At 47.8% G+C, this 26477-nt stretch overlaps 1 pseudogene; it reads left to right on the top strand.

Moving 5' to 3' along the window:
• Nucleotides 1–19255: 19255 nt before the first annotated feature.
• On the top strand, nucleotides 19256–24811 carry LOC119306487 (annotated as a pseudogene).
• The last annotated feature ends 1666 nt before the right edge of the window (nucleotides 24812–26477 follow it).

The raw sequence follows: 26477 nt of genomic DNA on the forward strand, positions 1-26477 counted from the left end.
GATGTATATGTGTATGTGGCTATAATGTATATGTGAACAAAAAAAATTTGTATGTATGTAGATGTTCAAAATGTATGAATATATATGTCAAAAATGTTTTTTTGTTCATAGAAAGTTTTTTGTTCATATATAGAAAGTTTTTATATATGACAATGGATATATATTCGATATATATGAGAAATGATGATCCACATGGAAAAGTTTTATATATGCAGAAGTTACAATTTTAGATAGATAAAAAGAGGAAAGAAAGAAGAAGAGGAGAGGTAGAAGAGGAGAAATAAATAAGAAGAGGAAAAAAGTAGAAAAAGAAGAGGAGAAGAAGAACAAATAGAAAATATTCTATTTTTTCTTCTTCTCCTCTATTCCTTTCTTCTTCTCCTCTTTTTTTTCTTCTTTTTTTTCTTCAATCCTCTCCTCTATTCCTTTCTTCTTCTCCTCTTTTTATTTCTTCGTTTTCTTATGTTTTATCGGGTCTATCGTCGTCGATATATACCCCTCCCGATAACTTCAACACGAGGGGGGATAACTTCAACACGAGGGGGGGGGCGATATACCCCCTCCCCGATAACATTATTTTCCTGTGTATGTATGTTGTCGTTGTCGATATTACCCCCTCCCAATAACTTCAACACGAGGGGGGATAACTTCAACACGAGGGGGGGTCGATATACCCCCTCCTCGATAACATTATTTCCCCGTGTATGTATGTCGTCGTTGTCGATATAAAACCCCCTCCCGATAACTTCAACACGTGGGGGGGGGTCGATATACCCCCTCCCCGATAACATTATTTTCCCGTGTATGTATGTCGTCGTCGTCGATATATATAACTCCCTCCCATATAACTTCGACATGATGGACGGTCGATATGTATACCCCCTCTCGACCGTGATAACTTATACCACGGGAGCACCCCCCGGCCCTCTCGCTCGACCAAAACTCTCGAGGACACCCAAACCCTAGAAAAAACGATGTCGGTCTCCTACCCCCTCCCGCCGCGCCCCTACCCTTGAAGCGTTGCCTAGGCCACCCCAAACCCGGAATAAGCTAGGTCTACGTTTGCACTAATATATCCACCTGCTGTCATGTTTGTGTAATAATTGCCATGTTGTAATATTTGCAGAAACAATGGAGCACGGACGAGATGAGCAAGCAGAAGCGGTGTTGGGGGACATAATCTTAGCCGGAGGTGATATCTTGCGTATCTTAACGCCAATGATGGTCTGGAAGAACAGGGTGAAGAAGCAGGCTACGGTGATCGAGGAGTGGAGGAGGAAAGACATGATTATGATGGCTCCGGTGACCCAATGCTGGTGCAAGAAGGAGCCCATGGTGACGGCTCCGGTGACCGAACAGAGTCCGGCCAGGTAAATATATTAGTTAAGTCTATGTTTACTAGCTAATTGATGCATTCATTGTTTTGGTATGTACACATATTCATTAACACTCATCTTTCTTCTTTTTTCTAGCCCTCTGGATCAAGCACAACTGCGGTAAAGAGACGAGGCCCGAAGAGAAATTTGCGCTCGGATGAAAGGTTTGAGATCACAGCAATCGCGCGCGACGGCCAACCGATTGAACCCCTCCGGACAAAGGATGCTTTTGCTGCTCAGTGCGGGGTTCTAGTTAGGGACAAGATCCCGATCAGCATCCACCAATGGTATAAGCCTAAGAAGGAAGACCCTGAGGTGTCTTATGTCAATGATATGCAGAAAGATGATCTTTGGACTGAGCTGAAGGCAAATTTCACCCTACCGCCAGAGGAGGATCCGGAGAAGCCAGTTATAGAGCAATTAATCAAGTCTCATGCTCTTAAGAAGATGGCAGACCTATTCAGGAGGTGGAAGAATGAGCTGAAAACGTTTGTCGACAAAGAAGAGACACCAGAATTCATCGGCCGGTATGAGAAGATCAGAGATCACTGGCCCGCATTTGTGGCCCACAAGACATCGGAAAAGAGTAAGAAGATGTCAGCGACAAACAAGAAGAATGCTGCGAAGAAGAAGCTTCACCATCGCACGGGGTCAGGTGGCTACCTCAAAGCCCGGCCTAAGTGGGCCAAGTTTGAGAGGGGTCATCTTGATAAAGGGATCGAACCAGAGACAATGAACTGGCCAGACCGTTGCCGGACTTGGTTCTTCGGGGCTGGCGAAACCGTGGACCCTGTATCAGGGAGGTGTCGTTGGACGGACGAGCAACTTGCAATACCCGTCAAGAAGCTTAAGCATTATATTGATGCAGCGCAGCGAGGGACGTTCATTCCAGACAGAGAGAACGACGAGCTCACAATGGCCCTCGAGAATCCTGAGCACCCTGGACGGACACGAGGCACGCCAGGCTCCGTTCCGTGGAAGGCTGGTTTTCCAGACGCGGGCGGTTACAAAACCCAGGAGAGGAGGAAAAAAGTGGAGCAGATCCAAATTCAGAAGCTGCACGAAAGGGTTTAAGCGCTAGAGGAACGAGACAGCAATCGAGATGCCGAAACTACCCCCCAAGCTACACCACCATCTCAGCGGAGAAGCAGCGTGGCTTCCACCGAGCTGCCTCAGCTGGAGCATGCGGCTCCTGCTAGCTACCCCGTGGATGCTATCACGGAGTCTCAACATTGCCACCTTATGGCGAAATGGCAGAACTTGAAAGTCAAGGCGGCTGTTGGCTCTGTTTTACCTACTGAACCCGGCGCAACCTACCACTGCCGGCCGATTCCAGAAGGATATGCTAGGGTGATGGTGGATGAAATAACGGAGGGATTTGAGGACCTCCAGCTTGACCACCCTACCGGTGAAGGGAAGACTCGGCTGGGTTTAGCTCTGAAGACTCCATGCCTATGGCGGAAGGAGCTCATCAAGCTTCCGAACTGGACGGCTCCGGCGAGTAAGGGCACTCCGCCTCCTCCTCCTCCTCCTCCTCCAGCGAGTGATCAGGGCACTCAGCCTCCTTCTCCGGCGCGTGGCGGCACTCTGCCTCCTTCTCCGCCAGCGCCGGCGCGCCAGAGCAGCCAGCCTCCTCCTTCTCCGCCTCGTCAGCAAGGGCGGAAGAGACCCGCCGCCGCCGCGGCTGCTCCGGCGTGTCGTAGTCCTTCTCCTCCGCCTCGTAAGCAAGGAAAGAAGACAGCCGCAGCCGCTCCGTCTGCTCTGCTGGCGTCTAGCAGTACAGCTGCCAGAGGCGGGAGGCAATACAGATTCGGTCCTTCTCTGAAGACTCTAGAGAAGTTACCATATGAGAGGACCGAGGAGGAGAACGCGAAGATCATGCGAGCCGAAGTGAAGAACTTCTTTGAAGGGGTGAAAGCAAAGAAACATCCACCTCTGGAGGAGAAGGTAGATCCGGTGAAAGCAAAGCGCACTCTGGCTGCCCTGACAAAACCACCAAAGTCTCCACCGAGAGGTAACTATGAGCGCGTTCTTGCAAAGGCATATGCCGAAGCGGAGCGGTCGGGAAGTACTGTCAGTGATAAAAGGATGAAAGAACGACGAGCTGGGAAAAAAATTGCCCAGCTCGGCGAACAAGCGAACCAATCGTGCCCCCCGCTCAAGGTGTCAAAAGACATCGTCGCTAATGATCCGGGTATGGTGCCCGGTTATAGCAATCTTGGAGATTACCTGCCCGACGATGTACAGTATGAAATCATGGAGGTGGACGAACACAAATACCATTACGGGAAGCCTCTCGTCAAAGATGTCAGATCTCTAAGCATGATGATGCGAAGACTACATGATTGGTACATGAAAACCTGCAGAGAGTCTGATGGGATGAGTACTTTAATGCTGAGAGTTAAACCGGAGCATGACCTCGTTGGAATTGAACTGCTGAATGTTCCATTTGAGGATTTCTTCCAGTTTTACAATCAAAAGTCCCTCGATAAAACAACGATCACTTGCTACTGTCTGTAAGTAGTACTACTTCTGTCATTAAGTCTCTCTATATAGGTCAGCTCTTTCATTGCATGTATTTATACTTATCCTCACTATATTATGCAGATTAAAGATCACCGAATTGAAGAAAAGACAAATCGGTGATATTGGGTTCATTAACACAAATCTCATAGATGCATATACGGTTGAAAAAAATCCCAAAGAAGTCGAGGCCAACTTGCTACAATCGTTGGTATTAAATCAAAACAAAGATATAATACTCTTTCCTTACAACTTCAAGTGAGTGTTACTATCTTGTGCATATTCAGTTTCCCTTATTAGTCCAGGTTATGGTAATGTAATTGATGACTTATGCATGCATGCGCAGCTTCCACTATATTCTCCTAGAGATTAAGCTTGAGCCGGGAGTAGTAACCGTCTTAGACTCGAGACGAAAAGATCCCTAGGACTATGCGAACATGACTCAAATGCTCCAGAAGTAAGTTAAATCGATCATTATCCACCATATCAGCAACTTTGTTCATTTCCTGATATCAAGTAATTGTTTTCTTTATCTGGCAGGGTTTGGAGAAAATTCACCTCAAAAGCTCCGGGACTCCCGAAGAAGCTGCAATTTAGACACCCGAAAGTAAGTACCATAGTAGCATGTTCCGCGCATCTCCTAGTGATTCAAGCGCTAGTTTCATCAATACCATTTAGCATGCTTGCTTATCAGTTTGATTGACCTCTATTTCTTGTAAAGTGGTTGTGGCAGGAACCCGGAAATAATTACTGTGGATACTACGTTTGCGAGTCCATCCGCCACACGACCTGTGAGCGGGGCTACACTGAAGAACAATATGAAGTGCGTAAGCAATAATATTCACAATTTTATTTTATTACCATCATTTGTGTTGAGTTTCATTTATTCATATATATATATATATATATATATATATATATATATATATATATATATATATATATATATATATATATGTATGTATGTATTGACCCTCTTCTTCAAATTAGATCTTTCGGATGCGGGATGAACTCCTAGCAGAACATCGTATGCGAGCAATTCAAGAGGAATTGGCGGCATTCTTCCTTGACCACGTGATCGCTGAAAACGGAGAATACTATGTGGACCCTGTGTTCCTACAATATAATTAGGAGATTGTATTGTAAGAGATAATTATTGTATATATGTAGCCGGTAGTGTCGGATAGATATACGAGAACTTGTTGTTCGACCAATATCTCGGAGAAGGAGAGGTGGTCGATATCACTTCTCTCTGTATGCATATGTTCATGACGATCTTCTGTTTCCTTCATTTGATTACTAGCTAGCGTGTCTACTCCTCTCCATACGTATATAGTACGTAGCGTCGACCAAGCACGGAGATAAGAGAGGACACTTCTCTCTATTAATTAGCTAGCTAACACAATATATGAAACACCTAAATTAACCTCCCAAAACCCCTAAACCACCCCCTTTCAAAAAAAAACCTCAGCTCCTGCCAGGTGCTGACGCGTGGATGCCTATTGGTCCCGGTTGGTGACACCAACCGGGACAAAAGACCCTCCTGCATGGGCTCCCCGCACCGGCCACGTGGACGGCCTTTAGTCCCGATTCGTGTAAGAACCGGGACTAAAGGGCTAGGGCATTAGTAACGACCCTTTAATCCCGGTTCCAGAACCGGGACTAAAGGCCCTTATGAACCGGGGTAAAAGCCCCTTTTCCTACTAGTGATGTTACTTTCTCTCCTCGGCGAATCGACGAACGACACGCGGGAAAACATACCGTCACCGCCGCCGCCCGGAACATCACCCTTTGCCCACTCCCTTGTCACCGCCGCCAGAGGGCTAGTGCCAGCAGGGCAATTTCTTCTTTGACACGCACACGCCCCAACCCTCCCTCCCCCCTCCCCCCTCAAGACCCGGTCTCAGGGCGGCACGGTCGCCTCCCCCCTCCTTGAGATCTGGTCTGCTTAGGAGCGGACCCCAGCTGTCATAAACCCGGTTAAATGTTAACCGCCGACTATTTGGGTTTTTTGAAACAACCGGCACCTATTTTGGTAGCTATCATTTACAAAAAAACATCTGGTAGTTTTTTGGAACCATAGGCCAAAAAGTGGTAGTTTTATGCTATTCACTCCGTGGAGTACAACAGCCAAGCATGCACCAAGAGCATCCCCAGGCACCACTTCATCTACTAGGAGCTGCTGACCACAGGCGGCGCTGGCGCCAGCGGGACGGTGCACAAGGAGGCACATGACATTCGAGGCCATCTTCCGTGGCGCCTCCATCAACCAATAAGGCGCCCTAGTGATTGACGTTCCCGCCAATCATCGAACTGCTCGACTCGCGCGTGGTGTCCTCCCTCTTTAGCCCTGCCCTGCCGCACTGGACCCCGATTCCCACCCGGCGCTACGAATAGAACAGAGATCGCTAAACGAAGTACGACATTTCCACCTAAATTCACTTGCAATTTTAGGGTAGCCGACTCTTTGTTTTTCAACAGGATCCATGTCAAATGTGTGGTATATTACAAATTCTTCATATTCCACACTGAATAGTTCTTCAAGAATTACATGACGGCAGTTGTCGCCATCGCTCCTTTGGTAGTGCTCTATAAACTCTGTGTGTGTGTGTGTGAACCTTTGCTTTTCAATATAACGGTAGTGTATACAAATGAAAAAAAAACTTACGTTCATAATTCAGACTGAGTTGTTCTTCAGAGTTACATGTGGTCCCACGATCCCAATGCTCATGAGCTCAAAAAAGAAAAAAAGCATGACCACACTTCAGTGACGTTTGGTGGTAGCTGGTTTTCATTCTTTCGAAAGAATATACAAATTTAGAAGATGTGTTTGTTTAATATTATTAAGGGTGAGTTTCAATAGAAAGAGGCAAAAAAGATTTCTAGTATTTTTTAGGATTATTTGTTTGTTTGACTTTTTGTTTTTGGTCTGTGTTGTTCATCCTTTTTTTTGTAGAAACGCTTGTTGTTGATGATGTTGGCGCTATGGGAGAAAACAAATCTAAGCAAGGTTTGGTTATTTACTCACATGTTTACTGGGTAGAGCAAAGTCGGATGGGATTTATCCTGAAGATCAATATAAGAAAAAACACAATAACATTAGACACAAATAGAAGCATAAGATGATTGTTCTAAAAATTTGGACAATAAATGAGAAGGATGAGCTAATAGTATAATTCTTTAAATGGCTAGCTTGGCATATACTAAGCTAATAACAAATACTGTTTATTTAGTTTGAGCTATAAACAGACAACAGAAGCAAAACCATTAGTTACATATATTTGAGACCACTCAAAAAAAAGTTACATATATTTGAGTCTTCACTTTGTAGGAGGTGTGAGCTAACATGTAGACTTAAATCTTCAACTTTCTCAAGTAGTAGCCTAAGTGTGCGCATAAATGAATATCCCCACTTCATACTTGATATTAGAAAGAGATAAACATCAGATGACCATGAAAACAGGTGCTCAAAAAAATTTGAAGTTATTTTGAGTTTCTTTATGTCTTTCAACAAAGCTTGCTATTACCAATCAAATGTACAGATGCAAAGCCTTTGAATGGATAGAAGAATTAATCAAATATAATCACCACACATTTTGCCAAGACCACAAGTAGTACTACCAAAGTTTGCTCATGGACATTCATTGACGCAGTATCTAACAACCTTTTTAAGATGATAAAACTATTATGTTAGCCAAGCAACTTTTGTATGCTAACTATAAACGATCGGTACTCATTCCAAAAGGAATAAACATCAAATTCCAAAAGGAAAGCAGTGTATTTTAATGTATATCCTAAAAAAACAGAAAAATTGCAGCCTCTGAAACTGACCAAACATTATTTTTGCACCAAAACACACAGGGAGTAGGGTCGCAGGTCACAGCGAGAAAAAAATAAACCGCATGCGGTCAAATAGGAGGAAGAGGTTATTGGAGTTGAAGTCGAGGACACGTCCTCGTGATGTAGTGGAGGTGGCCGACAAGGTGGAAGCGGTCGAGGCAAGGCATAGGAATCGGGGAGTCAGGGGGATGACCGGGATAAGGTTGACGGGGTAGGCGAAATCAGCAGGGGTCGACGAAGGGGTGCCAGGTACTGGAGGACGGTGAGGCTGCCGAGTTTGTGGCGCTGGCTGTTGGGGAACGTGGCAGAATTTTAAAATTTTCCTACGCTCACCAAGATCCATCTATGGAGTATACTAGCAACGAGGGGAAAGGAGTGCATCTACATACCCTTGTAGATCGCGAGCGGAAGCGTTCCAATGAACGTGGATGACGGAGTCATACTCGCCGTGATCCAAATCACCGATGACCGAGTGCCGAACGGACAGCACCTCCGCGTTCAACACACGTACGGTGCAGCGACGTCTCCTCCTTCTTGATCCAGCAAGGGGGAAGGAGAGGTTGATGGAGATCCAGCAGCACGACGGCGTGGTGGTGGATGTATCGGGTCTCGGCAAGGCTTCGCCGAGCTTCTGCGAGAGGGAGAGGTGTAGCAGGGGAGGAGGGAGGCGCCCAAGGCTGTAATACTACTGCCCTCCCTCCCCCCTTTATATAGGCCCCCTGGGAGGGGGGCGCCGGCCAGGAGCCCATCTGGATGGGGGGGGCGGCGGCCAGGGGGGTAACTTAGCCCCCAAGTCAAGTGGGGCGCCCCCCCCCCCCACCCTAGGGTTTCCAACCCTAGGCGCAGGGGGGAGGCCCATGGGGGGCGCCCCAGCCCACTATGGGCTGGTTCCCTTCCCACTTCAGCCCATGGGGCCCTCCGGGACAAGTGGCCCCACTCGGTGGACCCCCGGGACCCTTCCGGTGGTCCCGGTACAATACCGATAACCCCCGAAACTTTCCCGGTGGCCGAAACTGGACTTCCTATATATAATTCTTCACCTCCGGACCATTCTGGAACTCCTCGTGACGTCCGAGATCTCATCCAGGACTCCGAACAACTTTCGGGTTTCCGCATACTCATATCTCTACAACCCTAGCGTCACCGAACCTTAAGTGTGTAGACCCTACGGGTTCGGGAGACATGCAGACATGACCGAGACGCCTCTCCGGTCAATAACCAACAGCGGGATATGGATACCCATGTTGGCTCCCACATGTTCCATGATGATCTCATCGGATGAACCACGATGTCGAGGATTCAATCAATCCCGTATACAATTCCCTTTGTCAATCGGTATGTTACTTGCCCGAGATTCGATCGTCGGTATCCCCATACCCTGTTCAATCTTGTTACCGGCAAGTCTCTTTACTCATACCGCAATGCCTGATCCCGTGACCAACGCCTTAGTCACATTGAGCTCATTATGATGATGCATTACCGAGTGGGCCCAGAGATACCTCTCCGTCATACGGAGTGACAAATCCCAGTCTCAATCCGTGCCAACCCAACAGACACTTTCGGAGATACCCGTAGTGCACCTTTATAGTCACCCAGTTACGTTGTGACGTTTGGCATACCCAAAGCACTCTTACGGTATCCGGGAGTTGCACGATCTCATGGTCTAAGGAAAAGATACTTGACATTGGAAAAGCACTAGCAAACGAAACTACACGATCTTTTATGCTATGCTTAGGATTGGGTCTTGTCCATCACATCATTCTCCTAATGATGTGATCCCGTTATCAACGACATCCAATGTCCATAGTCAGGAAACCATGACTATCGGTTGATCAACGAGCTAGTCAACTAGAGGCTTACTAGGGACACATTGTGGTCTATATATTCACACATGTATTACGATTTCCGGATAACACAATTATAGCATGAATAATAGACAATTATCGAACAAAGAAATATAATAATAACCATTTATTATTGCCTCTAGGGCATATTTCCAACACTCTCCCACTTGCACTAGAGTCAATAATTTAGTTACATTGTGATGAATCGAACACCCATTGCGTCCTGGTGTTGATCATGTTTTGCCCTAGGGAGAGGTTTAGTCAACAGATCTGCTACATTCAGGTCCGTATGTACTTTACAAATATCTATGTCTCCATTTTGAACACTTTCACGAATGGAGTTGAAGCAACGCTTGATATTCCTGGTCTTCCTGTGAAACCTGGGCTCCTTCGCAAGGGCAATAGCTCCAGTGTTGTCACAGAAGAGAGTCATCGGGCCCGACGCATTGGGAATCACCCCTAGGTCGGTAATGAACTTCTTCATCCAGACTGCTTCCTGTGCTGCCTCCGAGGCTGCCATGTACTCCGCTTCACATGTAGATCCCGCCACGACACTTTGCTTGCAACTGCACCAGCTTACTGCTCCTCCATTCAAAATATACACGTATCCGGTTTGTGACTTCGAGTCATCCAGATCTGTGTCGAAGCTAGCATCGACGTAACCCTTTACGACGAGCTCTTCGTCACCTCCATAAACGAGAAACATGTCCTTAGTCCTCTTCAGATACTTCAGGATATTCTTGACCGTTGCCCAGTGTTCCATGCCGGGATTACTTTGGTACCTTCCTACCAAACTTACGGCAAGGTTTACATCAGGTCTGGTACACATCATGGCATACATAATAGACCCTATGGCCGAGGCATAGGGGATAACACTCATCTTTTCTCTATCTTCTGCCATGGTCGGGCATTGAGCCGTGCTCAACTGCACACCTTGCAATACAGGCAAGAACCCCTTCTTGGACTGATCCATATTGAACTTCTTCAATATCTTGTCAAGGTATGTACTCTGTGAAAGACCAATGAGGCGTCTTGATCTATCTCTATAGATCTTGATGCCTAATATATAAGCAGCTTCTCCAAGGTCCTTCATTGAAAAACACTTATTCAAATAGGCCTTTATACTTTCCAAAAATTCTATATCATTTCCCATCAATAGTATGTCATCCACATATAATATGAGAAATGCTACAGAGCTCCCACTCACTTTCTTGTAAACACAGGCTTCTCCATAAGTCTGTGTAAACCCAAACGCTTTGATCATCTCATCAAAGCGAATGTTCCAACTCTGAGATGCTTGCACCAGCCCATAGATTGAGCGCTAGAGCTTGCATACTTTGTTAGCATTCTTAGGATCGACAAAACCTTCCGGCTGCATCATATACAACTCTTCCTTAAGGAAGCCGTTAAGGAATGCCGTTTTGACGTCCATCTGCCATATCTCATAATCATAGTATGCGGCAATTGCTAACATGATTCGGACGAACTTCAGCTTCGCTACGGGTGAGAAAGTCTCATCGTAGTCAACCCCTTGAACTTGTCGATAACCCTTAGCGACAAGTCGAGCTTTGTAGATGGTCACATTACCATCCGCGTTCGTCTTCTTCTTAAAGATCCATTTGTTTTCTATGGCTCGCCGATCATCGGGCAAGTCAGTCAAAGTCCATACGTCGTTTTCATACATGGATCCTATCTCGGATTTCATGGCTTCTAGCCATTTGTCGGAATCCGGGCCCGCCATCGCTTCTTCATAGTTTGAAGGTTCACCGTTGTCTAACAACATGATTTCCAGGACAGGGTTGCCGTACCACTCTGGTGCGGAACGTGTCCTTGTGGACCTACGAAGTTCAGTAGTAACTTGATCCGAAGCTTCATGATCATCATCATTAACTTCCTCCCCAGTCGGTGTAGGCACCCAGGAACATCTTCCCGCGCTGCGCTACTTTCCGGTTCGGAAGGGGTGACTATCACCTCATCAAGTTCCACTTTCCTCCCACTCAATTCTTTCGAGAGAAACTCTTTCTCCAGAAAGGACCCGTTCTTGGCAACGAAGATCTTGCCTTCGGATCTGAGGTAGAAGGTATACCCAATAGTTTCCTTAGGGTATCCTATGAAGACGCATTTTCCCGACTTGGGTTCGAGCTTTTCAGGTTGAAGTTTCTTGACATAAGCATCGCATCCCCAAACTTTTAGAAACGACAGCTTAGGTTTCTTCCCAAACCATAATTCATACGGTGTCGTCTCAACGGATTTCGACGGAGCCCTATTTAAAGTGAATGCGGCAGTCTCTAAAGCATAGCCCCAAAATGAGAGCGGTAAATCGGTAAGAGACATCATAGATCGCACCATATCCAATAGAGTGCGATTACGATGTTCGGACACACCGTTTCGCTGAGGTGTTCCAGGCGGCGTGAGTTGTGAAACGATTCCACATTTCCTTAAGTGCGCACCAAATTCGTGACTTAAATATTCTCCACCACGATCTGATCGTAAGAATTTTATTCTCCTGTCACGTTGATTCTCAACCTCACTCTGAAATTCCTTGAATTTTTCAAAGGTTTCAGACTTGTGTTTCATTAGGTAGACATACCCATATCTAATTAAGTCATCAGTGAGAGTGAGAACATAACGATATCCTCCGCGAGCCTCAACACTCATTGGACCGCACACATCGGTATGTATGATTTCCAATAAGTTGGTTGCTCGCTCCATTGTTCCGGAGAACGGAGTCTTGGTCATCTTACCCATGAGGCATGGTTCGCACGTGTCAAATGATTCGTAATCAAGAGACTCCAAAAGTCCATCTGCATGGAGCTTCTTCATGCGCTTGACACCAATGTGACCAAGGCGGCAGTGCCACAAGTATGTGGGACTATCGTTATCAACTTTACATCTTTTGGTATTCACACTATGAATATGTGTAACATCACGTTCGAGATTCATCAAGAATAAACCATTGACCAGCGGGGCATGACCATAAAACATATCTCTCAAATAAATAGAACAACCATTATTCTCGGATTTAAATGAGTAGCCATCTCGAATTAAACGAGATCCAGATACAATGTTCATGCTCAAAGCTGGCACTAAATAACAATTATTGAGGTTTAAAACTAATCCCGTAGGTAGATGCAGAGGTAGCGTGCCGACGGCGATCACATCGACCTTGGAACCATTCCCGACGCGCATCGTCACCTCGTCCTTCGCCAGTCTCCGTTTATTCCGTAGTTCCTGTTTTGAGTTACAAATATGAGCAACCGCACCGGTATCAAATACCCAGGAGCTACTACGAGTACTGGTAAGGTACACATCAATTACATGTATATCACATATACCTTTGGTGTTGCCGGCCTTCTTGTCCGCTAAGTATTTGGGGCAGTTCCGCTTCCAGTGACCACTTCCCTTGCAATAAAAGCACTCAGTCTCAGGCTTGGGTCCATTCTTCGACTTCTTCCCAGTAACTGGCTTACCGGGCGCGGCAACTCCCTTGCCGTCCTTTTTGAAGTTCTTCTTACCCTTGTCCTTCTTGAACTTAGTGGTTTTATTCACCATCAACACTTGATGTTCTTTTCTGATCTCCACCTCCACTGATTTCAGCATTGAATATACCTCAGGAATGGTCTTTTCCATCCCCTGCATATTGAAGTTCATCACAAAGCTCTTGTAGCTTGGTGGAAGCGACTGGAGGATTCTGTCAATGACCGCATCATCCGGGAGATTAACTCCCAGCTGGGATAAGCGGTTGTGCAACCCAGACATTCTGAGTATGTGCTCACTAACAGAACTATTCTCCTCCATTTTACAGTTGAAGAACTTGTCGGAGACTTCATATCTCTCGACCCGGGCATGAGCTTGGAAAACCATTTTCAGCTCCTCGAACATCTCATATGCTCCATGTTTCTCAAAACGCTTTTGGAGACCCGGTTCTAAGCTGTAAAGCATGCCGCACTGAACGAGGGAGTAATCATCAGCACGCTGCTGCCAAGCGTTCATAATGTCTTGGTTCTCTGGGATTGTTGTTCACCTAGCGGTGCTTCTAAGACATAATCTTTCTTGGCTGCTATGAGGATGATCCTCAGGTTCTGGACCCAGTCCGTATAGTTGCTGCCATCATCTTTCAGCTTGGTTTTCTCTAGGAACGCGTTGAAATTGAGGACAACGTGGGCCATTTGATCTACAAGACATAGTGTAAAGATTTTAGACTAAGTTCATGATAATTAAGTTCATCTAATCAAATTACTCAATGAACTCCCACTCAGATAGACATCCCTCTAGTCATCTAAGTGAAACATGATCCGAGTTAACTAGGTCGTGTCCGATCATCACGTGAGACGGACTAGTCAAAATCGGTGAACATCTCCATGTTGATCATATCTTCTATATGACTCATGCTCGACCTTTCGGTCCTCCGTGTTCCGAGGCCATGTCTGTACATGCTAGGCTCATCAAGTCAACCTAAGTGTATTGCATGTGTTCCGAGGCCATGTCTGTACATGCTAGGCTCGTCAACACCCGTTGTATGCGAACGTTAGAATCTATCACACCCGATCATCACGTGGTGCTTCGAAACAACGAACCTTCGCAACGGTGCACAGTTAGGGGGAACACTTTCTTGAAATTATCATAAGGGATCATCTTACTTACTACCGTCGTTCTAAGCAAATAAGATGCAAAAACATGATAAACATCACATGCAATCAAATAGTGACATGATATGGCCAATATCATTATGCTTCTTTGATCTCCATCTTTGGGGCACCATGATCATCTTCGTCACCGGCATGACACCATGATCTCCATCATTGTGTCTTCATGAAGTCGTCACGCCAACGATTACTTCTACTTCTATGGCTAACACGTTTAGCAACAAAGTAAAGTAATTTACATGGCGTTATTCAATGACACGCAGGTCATACAAAATAATAAAGACAACTCCTATGGCTCCTGCCGGTTGTCATGCTCATCGACATGCAAGTCGTGATTCCTATTACAAGAATATGATCAATCTCATACATCACATATATCATTCATCACATCTTCTGGCCATATCACATCAAATAGCACTTGCTGCAAAAACAAGTTAGACATCCTCTAATTGTTGTTGCAAGTTTTTTTACGTGGCTTGTATAGGTTTCTAGCAAGAATGTTTCTTACCTACGTAAAACCACAACGTGATTTGCCAATTTCTATTTACCCTTCATAAGGACCCTTTTCATCGAGTCCGTTCCGACTAAAGTAGGAGAGACAGACACCCGCTAGCCACCTTATGCAACTAGTGCATGTCAGTCGGTGGAACCTGTCTCACGTAAGCGTACGTGTAAGGTCGGTCCGGGCCGCTTCATCCCACAATACCGTCGAGACAAGACAAGAATAGTAGCGGCAAGAAGAATTGGCAACATCAACGCCCACAACTGCTTTGTGTTCTACTCGTGCATAGTAACTATGCATAGGCCTGGCTCATGATGCCACTGTTGGGGATCGTAGCAGAATTTTAAAATTTTCCTACGCTCACCAAGATCCATCTATGGAGTATACTAGCAACGAGGGGAAAGGAGTGCATCTACATACCCTTGTAGATCGTGAGCGGAAGCGTTCCAATGAACGTGGATGACGGAGTCGTACTCGCCGTGATCCAAATCACCGATGACCGAGTGCCGAACGGATGGCACCTTCGCGTTCAACACACGTACGGTGCAGCGACGTCTCCTCCTTCTTGATCCAGAAAGGGGGAAGGAGAGGTTGATGGAGATCCAGCAGCACGACGGCGTGGTGGTGGATGTATCGGGTCTCGGCAGGGCTTCACCGAGCTTTTGCGAGAGGGAGAGGTGTAGCAGGGGAGGAGGAAGGCGCCCAAGGCTATAATACTATTGCCCTCCCTCCCCCCTTTATATAGGCCCCCTGGGAGGGGGGGGCGGCCAGGAGCCCATCTGGATGGGGGGGCGGCGGCCAGGGGGTAACTTACCCCCCCAAGTCAAGTGGGGCGCCCCCCCACCCTAGGGTTTCCAACCCTAGGCGCAGGGGGGAGGCTCATGGGGGGCGCCCCAGCCCACTATGGGCTGGTTCCCTTCCCACTTCAGCCCATGGGGCCCTCCGGGATAGGTGGCCCCACCCGGTGGACCCCCGGGACCCTTCCGGTGGTCCCGGTACAATACCGATAACCCCCAAAACTTTTCTGGTGGCCGAAACTGGACTTCCTATATATAATTCTTCACCTCCGGACCATTCTGGAACTCCTCGTGACGTCCGAGATCTCATCCGGGACTCCAAACAACTTTTGGGTTTCCGCATACTCATATCTCTACAACCCTAGCGTCACCGAACCTTAAGTGTGTAGACCCTACGGGTTCGGGAGACATGCAGACATGACCGAGACGCCTCTCCGGTCAATAACCAACAGCGGGATCTGGATACCCATGTTGGCTCCCACATGTTCCACGATGATCTCATCGGATGAACCACGATGTCGAGGATTCAATCAATCCCGTATACAATTCCCTTTGTCAATCGGTATGTTACTTGCCCGAGATTCGATCGTCGGTATCCCGATACCCTGTTCAATCTCGTTACCAGCAAGTCTCTTTACTCGTACCGCAATGCATGATCCCGTGACCAACGCCTTAGTCACATTGAGCTCATTATGATGATGCATTACCGAGTGGGCCCAGAGATACCTCTCCGTCATACGGAGTGACAAATCCCAGTCTCGATCCGTGCCAACCCAACAGACACTTTCGGAGATACCCGTAGTGCACCTTTATAGTCACCCGGTTACGTTGTGACGTTTGGCACACCCAAAGCACTCTTACGGTATCCGGGAGTTGCACGATCTCATGGTCTAAGGAAAAGATACTTGACATTGGAAAAGCTCTAGCAAACGAAACTACACGATCTTTTATGCTATGCTTAGGATTGGGTCTTGTCCATCACATCATTCTCCTAATGATGTGATCCCGTTATCAACGACATCCAATGTCCATAGTCAGGAAACCATGACTATCGGTTGATCAACGAGCTAGTCAACTAGAGGCTTACTAGGGACACGTTGTGGTCTATATATTCACACATGTATTACGATTTCCGGATAACACAATTATAGCATGAATAATAGACGATTATCATGAACAAAGAAATATAATAATAACCATTTATTATTGCCTCTAGGGCATATTTCCAACACTGGCTCCCCCGTCCAGCGGGGAGAAGCATTGGGAAGAGTGCGTCATGGTGAGGTCATGTGTGAGGATGTCATGATGCTACGCAGCCCATCCCAAGAAATCCATGTCGGTGGCCATTGGCTCCCATAGCCAGCCATGGTAGGCACAGTTGAGTGGGCGAGGTCGGGGAAATGAGGTGCTCCCCTGCCATGGGTACAGGCGGGGCGTCGTTCGACGGCCACGGGGAGTCGACACTTTTGATGTATAAGGAAGGGTGGATTTGAACCGGAGAAGGAAGACGAGAAGAAGATGCGGTTGCGCCAGATCGATGCGAGAGGATAAAGTGATAGGATGGGACCCGTGCAGTTTCTAGAGTCCACGAGAAACATCTAGTCTAGTCTAAACCAATGAAAAAAAAATAGTGTGCTATAGCACCGCCTTTAAAATACACTATTAGTGAGACATTTGTTGGAAATATGCCCTAGAGGCAATAATAAAATGGTTATTATTGTATTTCCTTGTTCATGATAATTGTCTACTGTTCATGCTATAATTGTATTAACTGGAAACCGTAATGCATGTGTGAATATATAGACCACAACATGTCCCTAGTGAGCCTCTAGTTGACTAGCTTGTTGATCAATAGATGGTTATGGTTTGCTGACCATGGACATTGGATGTCATTGATAACGGGATCACATCATTGAGAATGATGTGATGGACAAGACCCAATCCTAAGCATAGTACAAGATCATGTAGTTCGTTTGCTAAGAGCTTTTCTAATGTCAAGTATCATTTCCTTAGACCATGAGATTGTGCAACTCCCGGATACCGTAGGAATGCTTTGGGTGTACCAAACGTCACAACGTAATTGGGTGGCTATAAAGGTGCACTACAGGTATCTCCGAAAGTGCCTGTTGGGTTGGCACGAATCGAGACTGGGATTTGCCACTCCGTATGACGGAGAGGTATCTCTGGGCCCACTCGGTAATGCATCATCATAATAAGCTCAATGTGACTAATGAGTTAGCCACGGGATCATGCGTTACGGAACGAGTAAAGAGACTTGCCAGTAACGAGATTGAACGAGGTATTGGGATACCGACGATCGAATCTCGGGCAAGTAACATACCGGTGGACAAAGGGAATTGTATATGGGATTAATTTAATCCCCGACATCGTGGTTCATCCGATGAGAACATCGTGGAACATGTGGGAGCCAATATGGGTATCCAGATCCTGCTATTGGTTATTGGCCGGAGAGGTGTCTCGGTCATGTCTGCATGGTTCCCGAACCCGTAGGGTCTACACACTTAAGGTTCGGTGACGCTAGAGTTGTTATGGGAAATAGTATGTGGTTACCGAAGGTTGTTCGGAGTCCCGTATGAGATCCCGGACGTGACGAGGAACTCCGGGATGGTCCGAAGGTGAAGATCGATATATTGGACGAAGGGTATTGGAGTCTGGAATTGTTCTGGGAGTACCGGGTGACGACCAGCGTGACCGAAAGGTGTTTCGGAGGCCCCGACAAGCGTTGGGGGGCCTTATGGGCCAAGGGGAGGGGGCATATCAGCCCACTAAGGGGTTGTGCGCCCCTCCCACCCCACCTCACGTAACGTGGAGAGGTGGGGGCGCCTCCCCTAGGGCAGCCACCCCTCCTGACTTGGGGGCAAGTTTCCTAGGGGTGGGGCGCCCAAACCCATCTAGGGTTTCCCCTATGGCCGCCGCCCCTCCCCTAGTGAACCCTAGGGCGCCTCCTCCTCCCCCCTTCCCCCTATATATAGCGAGGGAGATAGAGGGAAGCCGCACCCCTTCCCTGGCGCAGCCCCTTCCTCCTCCAACTCTTCCTTCTCCTCCGTAGAGCTTGGCGAAGACCTGCAGGAATACCACAAGCTCCTCCACCACGTCGTCGTGCTGCTGGAGTTCTCCCTCAACTTCTCCTCTCCCCTTGCTGGATCAAGAAGGAGGAGACTTCCCCGGGCTGTACGTGTGTTGAACGCGGAGGCGCCGTCCGTTCGGCGCTAGACCGGATCTTCCGCGATTTGAATCGCCGCGAGTACGACTCCATCAACCGCGTTCTTATAACGCTTCCGCTTAGCGATCTTCAAGGGTATGAAGATGCACTCCCTCTCTCCCGTTGCTAGCATCTCCTAGATTGATCTTGATGACACGTATGAAATTTTTGAATTATTGCTACGTTCCCCAACAACATTATACACTGATTCATTTAGCTAGAAAATGCTTAGAACGCTATAGATTGCTATTATTGGTGCTATAGCGTGTTATTTTCTCAGTGATTTAAACACACTACAAAATCTATTATACACTAATTTATTTGGCGAGGCTATAATTGGCTATTAGTGGTGCTGTAGTGTGCTATTTTTTCAGCGGTATAAACACACTAGAAAACCAAAAGTGAACTAGACTGGTTTATAGGAGTAATGAACAGTTGAACCAGAGAAAAACCGGACACACGTGTGGCTCGTTGAACAGTTGAAACACAGGAGACCAACTCCGACGAGCCCTCCTCTCCTCGTAACCACCGTCCGTACCGACCAAAATCCGCAGAGCACCACGGCCGCGACGGCAAGCTAAAGCATCCTCTGTTCTCGATCCAGACAGCCATGGGCCCATGGCGGCCGCACTTCTCGCCGCCACGCGCTCGCCTCTCCCGCTGACATTTTGGAGACGGAGGCCTCTTCTCGCGGCTCCACCGCCCGCGCTCCGCCCGAGGGATCCAGCCTCTGCTCCTCCCGGAATCCCGCCGCCTCCCCGCAAAGCTCTCGCTCCCGTCGCCAGAGCGCCGACGCCGGCGCGAGGCGGCGGTGACGCGACGGAGGAGCCGGGCCAGGCGCCCGGCGACTGGGCGGGGCGGCTGGCGCTGGGCGCGCTCCTGGGCTCCGCCGCCCTGCTCGGCGGCCGTGGCGCGGCACTCGCGGCGGCCGAGGACTCCATCTAGGCGTCCGGGTTCGGGCTGCGGGTGGCGGCGTCGCTGCGGAGCCTCGGCTGGCCCGACGACGCCGTCGTGTTCATAATTGCCACATTGCCGGTGCTAGAGCTGCGCGGAGCAATTCCGGCCGGGTATTGGATGCGCCGTCACCCCGTCCAGCTGACCGTCCTGGCAGTTTTGATGTCAGGTTAGTGTCTGTCCGCCCAGGCCTGTGTACGCCAAATGTTCTATTAATTGCCGGTGGTGCATTGACTAAATTTCAGTTCAGACTTATCATTCGTAGTTTGCATTAAAGAAGGGAGAAGTATGTACATTGCTCAAAACCAGCTAGAAAACTAAAGAAAAATAGGAGTATATGCCACTTACTGTCGATCAACCTAGCCTATGCACTGAAGGTCTAACACTCAGCACGAATTAAAGACATGCCCTCATCAGAGGAGGCCTGGGCATTTTGGAAGATCCCATGGCAGCGCTCCTTCCACAGGGGACAGACTACATGAATCGCCATTGACGCCATCTTCTGGCATTGGGGATTTTTTACCCCGTGTGAAAGTTTTCTCCACCGGCCAGCGACGGAAGACCTCAGGGCAATGGCAGAGGCTCTAGGATGAGAGGAAGAGAAGGCAAACCAATTTTGCTTAGCAAAAGAAGCTTCTCGCCTTAGCACTCCAAATCTTAAGGAGGTCGTTACAATGAATTTGCCGACACCGCCGATTAAGAGTTGCAGGCTGTGAGCTTCTAAGACCCTCTCCCCCTCCCCTGAGCGCTTTAGACCAAATCTGCAAGAACATGTCAATTTCCTCCTCCAAGTTAATCCTTTCAAGGTCCTTCATCCACTTTCCTCCCCTGATCCCATCACAAACATAGATACTTTTCCTAGAGGCCAACCAGTAAGCCGGGCGCCATATCTTTCAGAGGGACTCCATCAAGCCAACTGCCGAACCGGAATGAGGCCTTTTCCCCATTCCAAATGTGAATCAAAGCGCAGGTCGCAAAGAGTTGCTGATCGGTCTCATTGCAAGGAACAGGCAGTCCTTTCCATGGTCTGTTCACATTGTCCCAGTTGAACCATAGTCATCTTAACAGCAACGCCCTGCTAAAGTGCTCCAATCTTTTACTCCTAATCCCCAACAATCTTTTTTTGCGGAATCACCGGAGGAAGAGTTCTCCCACCTGAATATATTGCTCAAAAGTGGCAAAAGTCAAGAGTCACCCCTCAGGCTGTTGCTGATCCAGTTTGTAAGGAAAACTGGATCAAAAACCTTAATCACCAACAGTATTTAGACGAGCAGACCTTCACCTAGCTTAATAACACTTACCCTCATGCGCCTCTTATCCAGATACAGAGAAAATTTCTCCTAATCTTGTCTATCGTTTTGATAATCCACTTGGACAGTGGAAAAGCAGTGAACAAGGAGGTTGTGACTTCTGAGCGCAGTCAGCACAGAATTGATAAGCGTTAGACAACCCTTTCCGGACATGAATTTTACCTTCCACGGCTTAATTATGTCCAAGAGAGGTTGGCATTCAGTCTTCTCAGCATGGAGATAGAGATGGTGTCTTTGAGCTCCATAAGCAAGAAAGTATCGTCAAGGTGCGGAAGATCAGCGGAGTGGAGCTGCAGGAAAAAAAAAATCCCAGTTAAGCCCCATAAGGTCTCTGGCAAGCCTCCCTGAGCAGGGGATTGAAGTGATGCAGCAGCACCTGAGCTTTAGGATCATGTCAGACGTCTCTTCCCGCTTCAGATTTTTCAAAACAAGAATGTGATTCTTCCTCCTCCAGGTCATTCGCTGTAACGTGAAAAACTTTTCTGTTTGCATCTCCAGATTTGATCCACATAATACAAGATCTCTGACGCCATCTCACTCTGTCAAGCGCTGCAAAGACAAGCAGCTTCGATTTCAAGAGAAAACGAAGGTTTCATTCCGTAGCAAATACTCCCTCCGTCCCATAATGTAAGACGTTTTTGGTCACTACTAGTGTAGTGACAAACAACGTCTTACATTATGGGACGGAGGGAGTAGCTCTCATTCCTCCTGATCAAGGTCCAGCTGGAAAATCACCTCATTGACTACCTCATGTCTGAATCTCACTTCCTTCTTTAATCTTGTATATCACAGTTTCAGAGCATGAGCGGTTTTTGACAGCTCGATGTGCAGAATCTTTAGAGCATCCTTAAAGCAAGCAGGTTTAGCCCAGCCTCAAGCAGCTTCTCTCTGAATCCCTCCATCCTTAGCCAGCAAGCCTCAAATCTGAACCCCTTATAGTGCTTGACATCCATCTTCTGGAGGATCATTAGACAGTGGCAAAATGGCAGTTGAGGCCAGAGACAACTGATATTACAAGTGGATCAGCTCCCAAGATTAACTCGATCGATTTTGGAATGAGCCGTGTTCTCTCTCTCTCCGTAGACTAGGTGAACCTCTTTCCATTAAGAGCAATTTCCCAGAGCTCAAAATCCTCAATCACGTTTCTAAAGTGTCCCATCATTCCGAGATTAATGTTGGAGTTGCTTTTGTCACTGACATGGCAAATGAGATTAAAGTCCCCAAGAATCATCCAATCAGGCAACACGCTCTTCTTTATGCTCTTAAGCTCGTTCAGAAAAAGAATTTTGTCACTGTCCTCCGGAGGCCCATACACACCAGAGATGGACCAAGCGGCATTATTGGTCAGATCAGTAATAGTATCAGTAATAAAGTGAGAGCCGGAGGCATTCTTGTGGAAGGAAATATCAAAATCATCTGTGCTGGCAACCAGGATCGCACCCCTTGTACCATTAGCAGCTTTGAAGATGAGGTCCTCAGAAACTCTGCTGCCCAGGACTTCAGCCACAATACTTTTTTATCAACATCAGCCAATTCAGTTTCTTGAAGACATACAATGTTGCACTGGTTAGCTGAGACAAATTTCTGTATCGACCTCCTCCAAGCCGGGTTGTTCAACCCTCTCATGTTCCAGTTCAGGAGCTTTATATCCATTGAAGAAAACAATGCGGTGAACGAACAAGAAGATCTTAGTGAGCATCCACCAACTGGAAGCAGCAACCAGAGATGACATAACTAGCGCAGCCGGAGACAGAGGACCACAAGGCACAATACTCCCTGCCTGGTTTTGGCAACGGCTGTAATGGCGTGGTTGATGGTTTTGCTCGAGTGGCATGCACCTCACCTTGGCTTTGCACATGTGGGTGGTATTTCACCTTCTTCCTCCCTCACCTCCTGTCTTTGTCCTCCCTTCCCTCCGCCTCATCCTACCATCACTGACTAATCCCGAAATCCAATCCTGTGCCACTCACACTTCGACTATCCGAGAGCCGCTGGCTGATGTGCTGCATGAAAAGGCGCTCGAGCATCTCTGCACGCAGGAGTTGCACGGCTTTACCAGTCTGGGCACGCTGGCTCTCATTTCACTCTCCGTCCAGCACACAAAGCCCACTGATAACTCCATGTTGTGTCGGTGACTCGGTGTTGAAGTCGGCTGCATAGCACGCCTACCAGTGAGACCTCCTTCTCACCGACTTTGCATATCGCCTCTGAATAGCAGTGAGAACATTCCACCCTCTCTCCTTTTGATTTGCTCATTTGACGAATTCTGGAGACTATTAATCCATTATAGATCCGTGCATGTGTTTAATTCTTGGTTGGAAGAAATATGTTATAGGAATTGCATGAATGTGGTTCAACTGATACCTGCGACTTGTTTCTTCTTTTGAATTGACATCCCTAAGATGAATGTACTACAACTGGTAGCATTTTAAAAGGGAGAATTTGCAGTACAACATGGACAAAGCATAGGTGCCCCCTTCCACTGAGAGAAGCTAGGACCTGGTACTAATATTGAAGTACAGGTTTTTAGTTAGGTTAAGGAGGATCAGATGAACATGTTGATCTTCCTCTCAAGCTCTTCCTCCTTAGTCCCAACCACGTGACTCAACTCCTCGCCTTTTACTACAAACGTCAGCATCGCCTCTATGTGAAACGTGTTTAACAACCTCCTGCAAAATGCCAGTATATCAACATTCCGAAAAATTCTGCATGCACTGTGAATTGATTTCTGTAGTGTGCAGAAGACAAAAGAGAGAGTGAGGGAGGGGGGAGAAGGTGATGTACTTGTGTGACATCCGCGTCTGCAAAATCGTGATGATGTTGAAGCCAAGTGCTGGACAGTTTAGCATTTGATATTAGTGTTTTCTGCATTCTGATGATTGATATATAGGTCGTGATAATGTTTTATGGTCATTTTTCAGCGGTGCGGCTGAAATTGCATTTGGTTTTACTAGTAGTTTTTCTTATCCTGGTGATTGATATAATGGGCCATGATGATGTTTTATGGTCAATTTCCAGTGGCGCGGCTGAAATGTAAATTGCAAGTTGTCACTCTAGTGTCAGCAACTTTGACATCTCTCTTCAGAAAAAGTTTCATGCTCTATATTAGAAAATATTTTTTTAAATATACATAGAACTTTACATCTACTCTCTGTTTCTCCAGGAACATGGTGCCTGTGCCATTCATCATCCTCTACCTGAAGAAACTCGCAAAGAAGCGCTGGGGTGACCCGGACAATGGACCTCTTCTCGAGCGGGCGTGATGAAATGCTGCGCCTGTCGAGGAGTTCCAGTGGCTGATCAGGCTGATGACGTTGGTTGCCGTTCCGTTCCCAGGCACCGGAGCATGGACCGGCGCTATCATCACGTCTGTCCTTGCCATGCCGTTCTGGTCAGGCTTGTCCGCCAACTTTGTGGGAGTCGTCCTAGCAGGGTTGCTGGTAAACTTGCTCATGAATCTCGGTGTGAAGTACGCCATTGGCACGGGGGGCGCTCCTCTTGATTGTATCAACTGTCATGTGGGGGTGCCCTTCAGGGTGTGAAGAAATCGTTGAATACGAAATGATGCTTTGGCTGAATCCACGCCGGAGTGTTTTGGGCACGTTTTGCATGTCCGTGAGAGGAGTTTGTAATAACCCTTGCGAAGCATGTTTGATCAGTTGCAAAGACTATTTCTCATTTCCCTCTATGCAGTTGACTGTCGGTTGATAGCCTTTTTCTTTTGCAGTTGTTCGTCAAAGATTCAGCGTAACTGAAGCGATGTTATTTCACTGAATCCCTTCAGTTTGTGACAAGAGTAGATAGTAGAGATCCAAATCGTAAGATGGTTGTCAAGTCGAAAGCTTGTAATGTGACAAACTTGTCTTTGTGGTAACTACTAGTACAAGATACAAGACGGGAGTTTCACTGCCGTAAGATGGTAGATATCCATGTTACGATACTACAATGGGGATGTACAGTACACTAGTCTGTAACAACATTCCATAAGATGTTTTTTTTCGAGAACACCTCGAAAGGGGCAGGGGGTTCATGCATTTCATTGAGAAGGAAGAGAATTGGTCCAGTTTATAAGGAAAAGGAAGAAGGTGAACATTGGCAGTACTTCCTCCCTCCGTACCTGCCCATTGAAAGGAGAAGTCGAGACGAACAAAAACCATTGCACAGAAATGAAATTACCGAAGGGAAGCAAGGGGAGATGATACGGTCAAACAAAAGGTGGCATGCAGCACTGTGAGAGCTTTCTTGGCTGCTTTTCCACATGCTTGATCCCACCCCACTACCTCCCTCCCTCCCCTGGACCCTGGTCATGGGCGTGTCGTGTGGGTTCTGGGGTGGGGATATACTCTACAGTACTACTCGGCTTTGGAGCCCGGCAGGAAGATCACCGGAGCTCAGCCCAGACCTGCGTCTCGATCCTCCTCTGTCGCCTGCCAGCGTGTTACTGTTGCCCAACCCCAATCCCAATGGAAGCCAGGGAAGGTAAAAGTTGTGGGGGAGGGAAGGAAAGGGATGCACGGGCAATGCCCATTGCCAATGGAAGGAAGGCCGAGAAGGGACCAGGAGCCAGGTACGAATCATCTGCTCTGCTGCATGCACTGCCACGGCTGGCCCGCGCTGCCGACCCGAGCAGGGGGCAGGGTGGACTGGAGTTGGTCCACCCCACCCGCCTCCCTCTCCCTCGCTCGTTGCTCTCACTGGTCGCACGGGCCTACATGCTTACATGGCAACTACGCCTTCGTCCTCCATCTCCATGTGCTGCAGCGATGCCATGATCTCGGCCAGGGGCGCGTCTCCTTGTACGCGTCTGTCGATCGGTCTCTCCATGCCCGCGCGCCGGCCGCACGATCGTGCACAGGACACCGCCTGCCCGTCCGTGCCTGTTCCTCACGTCTCCGTCCGTCCGGCAAGTGCGCGGCCTACTTCGTACGCGCCCACACGGCCACACCATGCAAGGCGCGTTGCCTAATTTTGCTATGTCGAGGTGATGGCCGGCGGTGCAAAAAGGGAGCCGAGATGATCGGGATTGCATCACGGCACGAAGATGCACGACCTCCTTGCTTCTCTGGTTGAGTGCACGACGGAAACTTCTTTGATTCATCACACTAATAATCAATGGCTTGTACTTGTCGGTGACCTTGTGGGTGACACACAGCAGGGGAAGGAGACAAAGCACTCGGCCGTGCAAACGCCGGTGAAGCAGAGCATGAGGTGAACACACTCGCCGTCGCGCCGGTGCTCTAGTGCAGCTCATCTGACGTCCTCGTGAACCGTTGGGAGGGCGCAGAAGCGGCAGGCCGTGACCACCGCGACTAGACTATGGTGAGCGCGAGACAGGCACGCCGTGTGTCCAGTCGGCGTGACGCTCCAGCTGGAATACAACTAGGTGGCCGCCTACATGCCAAGACGCGATTCCTCTGTACGCGACCGGCATCACGCGGCAGGCGCAAATCGGCGGTGAGGTG

Source organism: Triticum dicoccoides, chromosome 5B (assembly GCF_002162155.2).
Source record: "Triticum dicoccoides isolate Atlit2015 ecotype Zavitan chromosome 5B, WEW_v2.0, whole genome shotgun sequence".
Taxonomy (NCBI): Eukaryota; Viridiplantae; Streptophyta; class Magnoliopsida; order Poales; family Poaceae; genus Triticum; species Triticum dicoccoides.